The sequence below is a fragment of the Amia ocellicauda genome, chromosome 12 (assembly GCF_036373705.1).
Source record: "Amia ocellicauda isolate fAmiCal2 chromosome 12, fAmiCal2.hap1, whole genome shotgun sequence".
In the NCBI taxonomy this organism is placed as follows: Eukaryota; Metazoa; Chordata; class Actinopteri; order Amiiformes; family Amiidae; genus Amia; species Amia ocellicauda.
Window position 1 is genome coordinate 31,415,374 of NC_089861.1, and position 11,220 is coordinate 31,426,593.

At 39.9% G+C, this 11,220-nt stretch overlaps 1 long non-coding RNA gene across 2 annotated transcripts; it reads right to left on the bottom strand.

Moving 5' to 3' along the window:
- Nucleotides 1-2,216: 2,216 nt before the first annotated feature.
- LOC136764932 (uncharacterized) lies at nucleotides 2,217-4,053 on the bottom strand. 2 transcript variants are annotated; one of them, XR_010821270.1, is made up of 4 exons: nucleotides 3,808-4,053; nucleotides 3,140-3,235; nucleotides 2,882-2,986; nucleotides 2,217-2,601 (listed from the first exon to the last, which is right to left on the bottom strand). It is a non-coding gene; the product is annotated as an uncharacterized LOC136764932 (long non-coding RNA). The 2 variants fall into 2 exon arrangements; XR_010821271.1 differs by having other exon boundaries at nucleotides 3,140-3,294.
- Nucleotides 4,054-11,220: the final 7,167 nt, after the last annotated feature.

Sequence of the window (11,220 nt, forward strand, 5' to 3'; positions counted from 1 at the left end):
GATGCCAAATGCAGAAAACAGGGTTGACTAGCATTGCTATATATATATCTGTATCGATTGGAACATATCCTATGTATATGTATAGTATACATGTTTTTGTTTTTCTCGTATTACAGTACTGGAATTACTGTAGCTTAATTTTGTGTATTTTGAAATTACCAAAAATAAATAAATAAATAAATAAATAAATAAAGCATATTGAAGCTTATTGCAGGATTTCTGATTCATTCCTGTAACATATACTGCAGTACATTCTATACAGTAAAGAGGTGCCATTCTTGGTTTTGTAAAGTAATGTTGGTTTATGTAAAATATCAAAGATACTTTATGAGTGACAAGGTGTTCTTGTTGGGAGAGAATGTTTGCTTGTGTTATTATTATTATTATTATTATTATTATTATTATTATTATTATTATTATTATTTTTTTTTATTTTTTTATTTTTTTTATTTTTATTATTATTTTTTTTATTAGCAGACACCCTTGTCCAGGGCAACTTACAAGATATAAGAGCAATATATAGATATGTTATGATAGAATGAGTTGATTTTGAGACATGCATGAAGTGTTTTGGTAGTTTAATACATTTTGGATGTCATATTAACTGTTGTGCCAAGCTGTATATTGGTAAAGAGAACTGGGTGAAGAGTTTTGAAAAAGTTAAGTATTGAGAAATGCATGTAACCTATTGTAAAAAACTGTAATGTAATGTAATTGTTTTTTTTTTGTTTGTTTTTAGTTTTTTTGTCATAACCAGCTTGGTCCTGAGTATCTTCAGAGAACGTGATTTACTGTAAAGTATTTCCAGCTACATTTGATGTATAAAGAAGATTACTGTAACTGAATAGAGTAAAACCTTTTGTCAAAGTATTTTTTTGCTGTTGAGTGAAATTGTTTCTAATTTGGTCATCTTGATATGAGTCACTCAGAGAACATGAGTTCAGCTCATGAAAAGTTCACTCATCATTTATGCTTTATTTTACAAAAAAGCTGAAAAAGACAAATAGAGCATGTACATATTGATGCTCACAATTTGTGTTAATTGTGTCATTGTGAAGTGGCTGATAGAAATGACTTTTCATTAGATGACAAATGACGCCAAATTTGATTTTGTGATGTGTATTTGAGATTCGAGAGTCTGAGTGCAGTTTGCAAAGGATTTGTGTCACTTTGGCCAAACATGTTTCAGCTTGGGGCGCGTGTTAATTGTTTTGAAAATGTTAATTCTGTTTGGCGAAATGTGCTAAAGCAATCGAGAAAAACTGTAACTTCTGTGAACTTCTCAAACATCGACACTCAGCAATGCCATCCATATTACATACCACCCATCCCCCTACAAACAACACCCCCATTGAGTGTGGAGATGGTTAAAACCAATCACAATTAAAAAAAAAATGTAATCCCATATCTGGAAATTCAATCCTGTCACCTTACTCTTTTAAAAACTGTTTTGTTATATTTCTTGTTTTGATTCACAGTTTTTTCTTCCTTTGTGCAGCTGGTTTCCCAGATATTGCAATCAGATACCATTGCGTGAGACACAAAGGAATCATCCGGTGAACCGTGTTGACAGTGAGTGTGTGAGAGAGAGAGTGAGTGAGATTTAAGTGTGTGTGTGAGTGTGACTGTAAGTGTGTGTTTGTGAGGGAGTGTGCGTGAGTGGTACTGTGTTTGTGTGTGTGTGTGTGTGTGAGAGAGTGTGTGTGTGAGAGTGAATACATGTGAGTTTGTTTTTACCTGATTGTGTGTGATGGGGGTACCAGTGTACCATCAATGTTTTCAGTGCTGTAACTCATCAGGTTGGGGCCCAGATCCTTACCCTGCCAACAGAGTTCTCCATTACAGTGTTGCTCAAACTTTTTCTGCTCAAAGACACACTGTTCACTGTTAATTGTTGTGCAGCCTGCCAGCCCCCCCATTATAACCTGTCAATATGAAACTCTGGCTTGCAGTGAGAAACCTGAGCTCCTTGCCATTCTGCTTCTGGCAGACAGCTCTTGTTTGTCTCTCTGTCAGGAATCTTGTCATGATGAGCACTATATTAAATAATAATATGTCCATCGATTGATTGATTGACTCATACATCCATCAATTGACTGACTGATTGATGGTAAAAATGTAAATAAATTAGACATTTATTCTCTTGTTTTAGTTATTTCTTCTTCTGTGTGCACCCCCACCCCCCAATAAATAAAAACATAGACAGATACTGTAGATAGATGCATAATACATATGGAAATGCTTTATTCAACTAACTAATAGATGGATACATAGATAGTTAGACAGACAATAATTAATATTTGAATGCCACAGACATTTGATTAACCTGTTTATTGATGCACTGTATCATCCAATACACTAAAGCCTGTGCTGTGAAGTTTGTTAGTAGGTTTGTTTCTTAATTGGTTAATGGTTAACTGTCTGGTTATTGTCCCAGGATTTGGGTGGGGTGGGAGTTGAAAGGGTTGAAGTTGGGGGGGATCCAGGCCCAGCCCATCTAAAGCGGGGTGCTGGGTGGCACTCCATGGGGGGGGGGCCTCTGAGCAGAAGATCTCCTACAATTTTTCATCCTCTTGTTCTTGAAGCAGTTCTTCAACAGATCTGAGGGATGGGGACAGGACACAACAATGGACAGGGAACACAGACAGAGCAACAGGGAGATAGGCAGACAGTGGGCAGAAAGGCAGATAGACAAGTAGGCACAGGTAGGTAGAGAGAAAAAGAGAGAGTCACATTTTTTCTAAATCAGAATAAAAATAACGATTAATAATAATAATAATAATAATAATAATAATAATAATAATAATAATTATTATTATTATTATTATTATTATTATTATTATTATTATTATTATTATTATTATTATTATAATCCTCTTACCAACTCTTCTGAAGTTCCTCTTATTTTTCTTGGTATTTTTTGTGGGGGCCATGCAGTTACAGTCCGGAGCCAGGATTCCCCCAGGTGTAACAGAACTATGTCTGCCTGAAGAAAGAGTAGGATGGAGGAAGAAAGAAAGAAGGAGGGGTAGAGAGACAGAGAGAGAGAGAAAGAGAGAGAGATTTCACATTTCAACCATTTCACTGAGGCTTGGCAGGACCAGGGCTGGAGACCCTGCACTTCTGTTTTCACACATACCTGCACAGACACAGCCCATCCCATTTTTTCCTCCTCCTGGGATTTGTTTCTGCCTGAGATCCCTAGTCTTCGCCCAGTCAGCTTTCTGTGAGGCTCCTGAACAGAGAGAGAGAGAGAGACAGAGACAGAGAGAGACAGAAAGAGACAGAGAGAGACTGCTATACACTGTTATTCACACACTCCACTGTAACAAAAGTATGATTGTATTAAATCTATTGTAACAGCACTGATCTGCTCTACTGTTACTACAGTCCCCTAGTGTAACAGCACTATTCTATTGCGCTGTTACTACTACTACTACTACTACTACTACTACTACTACTACTACTACTACTACTTGCTACTACTACTAGGCAGTCCTTTGATACCTAAGATTACATAACTTCCAAGGTTGTTAATTTGGGAAATAATGTGGCTACCGCTGCTGACAGTGATGCCATTGTAAGTCTGATCTATAATATAGCCTGATCTAAGACCCACATGTCCTACACAGGTAGTACATGTGAACACTGAGACTGAAGATGCAGCCCACTATTGTAACAGCACTCTTCTACTCTACTACATGTACTAGAAAGCTATAAAATCTTCATACACAAATTTAAATAATTGAACATGAACAGACAGCCTCAGACAGATGGACACACAAGCAGAAACACAGATAAACAGACCTTGGCTTTGCTGGGTGAAGACGGCCAATGAGGCGAGCAGAAACAGACATACCCCAACTCTCATTCTCACAGACCAGTCTGTAGTATCCCAGTAGTATAGTAGGCTCCCACCTCTCTCTCTCTGTCTCTGTGTCTCTCCCTCTCTCTCTCTCCTGCTTTACTTGACCGTTCTCCTATGAGGCCAAGTGGCTCCCTTGCGCATCTACTACTTCAACTATCCTAAATATACAGCTGCAGACAGTGTATATGAAAAAGTTCAGTGTATATATACACAGCCTTGCCCCCCCCAACCACCCCCCACCTCCCCTTCACCCCAGAGGCTGCCTGTCCCAACTCGAATCTCTAGGTGGAGGGTGGTGAATGTTATAGGGCGATGCCAACATTTTTCAGTTCTTCAGACAGCTGCGGGTAGGCAATGTTATGGTAAAATCCCTACACACACAGATCACTGACAGTCCGTGAATGCCCCAGAATGGGTATGCTCCATTGCCCCATGTCAAATTAATAGTGTATTGTTGTAGTGACAGATGTGGGCAAAACACTGCTGACCAGAGAGGGAGCAGATCGCTAGAGTCTCGCCAAAGTGTTTTTCTGGCAACCCGGAGTAATTTGTCTTGAATTCTCCTTTATCTTATCTTATTATTATTTATTACTTTTTTATATTTATTTCATTCTTCGTGTCCAGACTCGCATTGCGCCACCCGCCTCTGTTCCCTTGTGAAAGGTTTCTAACTGACAGGTTGAAAATGGTGGTGGGAAAGTGATCACACTGTGAAATGTAACTCGCTTATCTGCTGGGAGCTCGGGGGTCAGCGTCAGTCAGAGAGGCAGCGCGTGTCGAGTCTGAGCAGAAACAGGATATGTAATCAGGAGCTTTGTAGTCCTTCCCCCACTGAACCCAGCTGAATGGTGTTATACTGCAGTGTTGCACAAAATACTGGAGCAAAATAAACTATAGTAAACTACCCCATATGAAATATATTACAGTATTCAGTACCATACTATAATACACTCCACTCTACTAACATACACTACAATGATAAAGACTCTGTTGCAGTATAAAGTCTCTGCATTCATTTGTATTTATTCTCTCAGTCAAAATGAAGAGTAGACCATTGACTGTCCTGTGGGTTCATCCTGAGTGTCAACTGGTCCTGAAAGCGCAACCCTCTGTCACGGGGCACCAGGCATACATCAGTGAGTTTACAGTCATTTGCGTAATGTGAAAAGTTGGAGTATCTGGGTTGCGTGTGCTTTTGTCCGACGCTTTGCTGACATCACAGTGAGCAAGGGAGTGGGGTACAGGCAGGAGGGAAAAGCCTTCAGCACTCACTCCCAGCCTGGCTGTGTGACTTCTGTTCTCAATAAGTTTGTTGCTCTTTGCCTGTATTTCTTAAAAAATATATATAAATTTGAACCTGAATTTAAGCCTGTTTGCTCACCTATATCATGTAACTTTATTAATTCATCAGCTGAAAGCTGATTTTCCCACAATGTTTAATATCCTAATCTTACTGTCAAAAACATTTATTGTGACAACTCTCATCACACATGAATTAATAAATAGTAATAGTAAAAATAGTTCTATGGGAGTGTGGATGTGTGTAACGGGTTCAGAAACTAGGGGAGGTGGACCCAAGTGCGGTGAAGTAGAGGAAGAAGTAGAGGTCATCACAGGTCCACCCAAACCCGAAGACCCGGGACTGACCCGGAACCCGTATGGGTCAGCTGGGTCCGGGTTGAGTCCCATTCTTGTACTTCGGGTCCCGGATCTGTTTAACATTGTGTGTTTAACATTTCAAATAATAGACGGGTCCGAGTCGGTTCTGGGTAGTACATTTACGGCATTTCTCAGTTCTGCACGGGTCCGGGTCCGAACTTTCAAATAATGGACGGGTCTGGGTCATTTTTGGACCCATGAAGACCTCTAGGAGGAAGTGCAACTCCTTGACATGATTCACATGGAATTATCTACTGCTTGGATACATGGGCCCAGGGAGCAGACTGTACAGGCTTGGAGGACAGCTGCAAATTAAATCAGGGCACTTATTTGAAATGTCTGTTTTGTTTGTAATGTTATCTTTTTAAATGTATTGTATGACATATTATTAGATATTATTATTTTTTTCACCAGGGATCATTTGTTTTTGGCAGGAGGGTGTGATGTTTTTTTAACATATTGAAATCATGAATAAGATCAATTGTATTATGTTTGCAGCTCCATACATACATGACACAACACAAATAATTTGATTGTTAAACAATTGTATTTTTATTTCCTTCTGAAAAACCAACAAGCCTCCCACTTGGATTGTAGTCCTCCTGCCTCAGCAGCCACACACAACAGTGCAGTGCAGGGCTTGGAGTGCTACAGAGATGAAACTTGTCCACAGCACCCCCACCCAAAACTAAAACAAACAGTGACAGTGTGTAATAGAGGGGAGAGGCAGGGACAAACCATTAACACATGCCAAGGCAATTGGTAGGCCAACAATGCAAACACTGCAGTAACGTGGGATATGTGCTGATCAGCAAGGACAAAGCAAACAACAGGATATTTTCACCATGCAGAACACTTCTGAAGCCACTCCACTGCAAGACAATGATTCTGTCAACGTTACCTTTTTGATGGGTTTACATTTTTAATTCCCCCAATAATAGTAGCTCTGGCACTCATTGGATGTGTCAAGATTTCTGCTAACCCCATAATCCCTGAAAACATTCACCCCTGACACAATTTTTAAATGACCGTCCAGATTAAATAAACTTGTAAATTGACTATCACACAGTTTTCCTTCCCTTACTGTTACTCACACATCCACAACACTAAGTTTGTATCCTGTGTGGTTAACATGCCCACAAGTCGTACGGAAAATAATTCAGGCGAGCCCGGAGTTCACTGGTAGTTTAAAAGGCAGTGCCATTTATTTATAGTGTCTCCACCTATATAAGAAACAAGCTACACACACACACACACACACACACACACACACACACACACACATATATATACATATATATATATATATATATATATATATATATATATATATATATACACACACACACTATATTATACAGTTAGGTCCATAAATATTTGGACAGTGACATAATTGTCATTATTTTGGGTCTGTATGCCACCATAATGGATTTTAAACTAAACAGATTTATGCTTTAAGTGTAGACTTTCATCTTTAATGTGAGGGTAGTTACATCCAAATTGGGTGAATGGTGTAGGAATTACACCCATTTTTATATTTGTTCCCCCCGATTTTAGGGCCTCAAAAGTTTTTGGACAAACTAACATAATCATGAATTCAATAGTGAGTTTCAATACTTGGTTGCAAATCCTTTGCAGACAATGACTGCCTGAAGTCCGGACCCAAATCCGTGTGCTTCTCTTTAATCCCATGTGTACTCTTCACTCTCTCAGCTTTCTAACAATGTGAAGCATTCTCTGATGTGAAAAAATGTGTTTTTTATACCCCCCCCATCACATTCTGAAATGAAGGGATGGGGGGATACTTGGTCTGAGTAGAAATACAAAATCTCAGAAAATATTGACAATTATGACATATACTGGAACCAGACAGTCTACTGATCAAAACAAGACCATCCACATTTTGGTAGAAGCAACACACACCTGTAGAGAGCTCAAAATGTCAAGATGGAAAAGTCTCTTTACAGTGTACTAATACACAACAATTTTAGATAATTGGATCTGAACTTCTCTGAAAGAACATCAAATAATATATAATGGATTAATTGTTAGGTTGTTCTGAACAAAACAAGCCTATTTCCAAAGAAATTTGATTGAAACTGAGTGGATCTGTGACCACCCGGCACTACATCACACAGCTCATCACAGATGCCAGTCTGGTGGGGTCTAGGTGCAGAGTTGACACAGCAACAACCACTGGAAGATTTTCAGCCAGTTGCCGATGGTAGCAGCCAACTCCCTACCTCAAAACACTAAGACATAGACACACCATGCAACTTTGAAACTCCAGCAGTACTGTTCCCAAGCACCCCTACAATTAAACAAATGACCCTTTCAGAGTATTTTCTCCCTTTGAGACAAATGCAGGTTACAGTGGGCAGCAGTGTGGACTAGTGGCCAGGGCTCTGGTGGTGGGTTTAATCCCAGGTGGGGGTCACTGCTGCTGATCCTTAATCAAGGTACTGTACATAGATTACCCCAGTAAAACAACAGCTGCATAAATGGGTAATTATATGTGAAAATAACATTATATACTGTAGTAATTCACCCTGGAGATGGTTTATGCTGAGAAATGTAATGATAATAAAAATGTTGCAGAGGCCTGATACAGGATGCACATGAGAACCAAAGGAAATTATGCTCAGAGAATAGGTGAGTTTAACAGGAGCCATGTCCTGTCAAACACACAGAGCTGAATGTGTGAAGTCATTGCCTCTGACACTGTGAGTGAAGCCTGCATTGAGGGCACAGTTATCTGGCCTCTAGCATGACATGCCTTTATGCCTCCCTCTCTCTTTCTCTCTCTCTCTCTCTCTCTCTCTCTCTCTCTCTCTCTCTCTCTCTCTCTCTCTCTCTCTCTCTCTCTCTCTCTCTCTCTTGTTTCTTTATTTTCTGTTTGGAATTTTTGTATCCAGAATCATTCAGGCAGAGATGAAGATTGATTGTGCTGACAAAACACCACAGGAAGAATAAAAAGCTCTATATTGAGATTGAGGAGAAATCTGACTCTCTTTGGTCCTTGACACAAACACACACATGCCCACACACACACTCACACCCACACCCAAACCCACTTACACATGCACTCATACTCACACACACACACTCACATGCACACGAATTCACACACTCATCCACACACACACACACACATAAACCCATATCCCCCCCAACACCTTACTGACTCTGCACAATCCCTCCAGGGTAAACAAACCCCATTTAGCAGGAATTCAGTCAGTCAGAAAGATATCAATTGCCTTATGAATGGAGTTCACCTTTAGCCTCTCTCACACTTTATAATAATACACAGTAATTTCTAGTGCCATGTGATGTGTGTACGTGTGTGTGAGAGAGAGTGTGTGAGTGTGCCTGTGTATGCACTACAACCCTTGCTCCAGCACAGTGAGGCTGGAGACCATGATGTACTGTACTGCACTGTGTCTCTCCGGGACCAGGGCTGGGGTCCCTGCTGTACTGGACTTTACTGCAGTTCTCCAGAACCAGGGCTGTACTGTACTGTACATGTTGCCTCACTGTCACAGTTTTTCAGTACTATATATATCCCAATGCCAACTAAAGGGAGGTGCCCAAGTTCCTGTGAGAAAGAAACACATGCCTAATCTTACTGGTATCCCTGCCCTGACTCCAGTACCGAACAATGCCTGTCTGATAAACTTATCTGGAATAAGAACTTTTCCCAAACCAAACACCCTCCACCTGTCTCACTTCGTAGGCAGCCTCCCTCGACACACAGGGTACAGGTCCTGGTGCCAGACCAATAATAGTCATAAAAAGTATAAGACTATTTGCATATACAGACGGGTGACAAATTAAAGGAAAAAACAACATAAGTGTCTCAGTAAGGTGTTGGGCCACCACAAGCTGCCAGAACAGGTTCAATGCTCTTGGCACAGAATCTACAAGTCTCTGAACTCTACTGGAGGGATGGAACACCATTCTTCCCAAAGATATTCCCTCATTTGGGGTTTGGATGATGGTGGTGGAGAGTAACATTATACAGTAGAATCATGAATCTTGAAAAACTACTCACTTCTAAATCTTTTGTAGTCATTTTTGGATTACTTTAGTATAAATACATGTTAATTTGGATTAATATATTGTTTCTTTTCTGAAAGATACAAATTCGCCCGTTTTCTCATTTTAAAATATTCTTAGTCACAAAAGCAAAGTTTGTGGGGAATAATAGCCATTTATACTTTTGAGACATAAGCAATAAAGAAATAACACTTACTACACAGGAACAAAAATTGTGTTACATAGTGTTATCCATTCAAGGAAGGGTGGGCAGCAGCTTCCATCTAAAAACACTTTTTGACTTATCTTTCTCAAAGCATAGCTGCTGAGCTGCTGTCCACCCTTCCTTGAATGGATAATCTGTTTTATATAAACTCCCTCGGATAATATATATATACACTCACCTAAAGGATTATTAGGAACACCATACTAATACTGTGTTTGACCCCCTTTCGCCTTCAGAACTGCTTTAATTCTATGTGGCATTGATTCAACAAGGTGCTGAAAGCATTCTTTAGAAATGTTGGCCCATATTGATAGGATAGCATCTTGCAGTTGATGGAGATTTGTGGGATGCACATTCAGGGCACGAAGCTCCCGTTCCACCACATCCCAAAGATGCTCTATTGGGTTGAGATCTGGTGACTGTGGGGGCCAGTTTAGTACAGTGAACTCATGATGAGTCTCGATTTCTGTTGAGACATTCAGATGGTAGAGTCAGAAATTGGCGTAAACAGAATGAGAACATGGATCCATCATGCCTTGTTACCACTGTGCAGGCTGGTGGTGGTGGTGTAATGGTGTGGGGGATGTTTTCTTGGCACACTTTAGGCCCCTTAGTGCCAATTGGGCATCGTTTAAATGCCACGGCCTACCTGAGCATTGTTTCTGACCATGTCCATCCCTTTATGACCACCATGTACCCATCCTCTGATGGCTACTTCCAGCAGGATAATGCACCATGTCACAAAGGTCGAATCATTTCAAATTGGTTACTTGAACATGACAATGAGTTCACTGTACTAAACTGGCCCCCACAGTCACCAGATCTCAACCCAATAGAGCATCTTTGGGATGTGGTGGAACAGGAGCTTCGTGCCCTGGATGTGCATCCCACAAATCTCCATCAACTGCAAGATGCTATCCTAACAATATGGGCCAACATTTCTAAAGAATGCTTTCAGCACCTTGTTGAATCAATGCCACGTAGAATTAAGGCAGTTCTGAAGGCGAAAGGGGGTCAAACACAGTATTAGTATGGTGTTCATAATAATCCTTTAGGTGAGTGTATATATATATATATATATATATATAAAAATAATAAAATAATTATAATAATATTAATAACATATATATATATATATATATACAGTGAGGGAAAAAAGTATTTGATCCCCTGCTGATTTTGTACGTTTGCCCACTGACAAAGAAATGATCAGTCTATAATTTTAATGGTAGGTGTATTTTAACAGTGAGAGACAGAATAACAACAAAAAAATCCAGAAAAACGCATTTCAAAAAAGTTATAAATTGATTTGCATGTTAATGAGGGAAATAAGTATTTGACCCCCTATCAATCAGCAAGATTTCTGGCTCCCAGGTGTCTTTTATACAGGTAATGAGCTGAGATCAGGAGCACTCTCTTAAAGGGAGTGCTC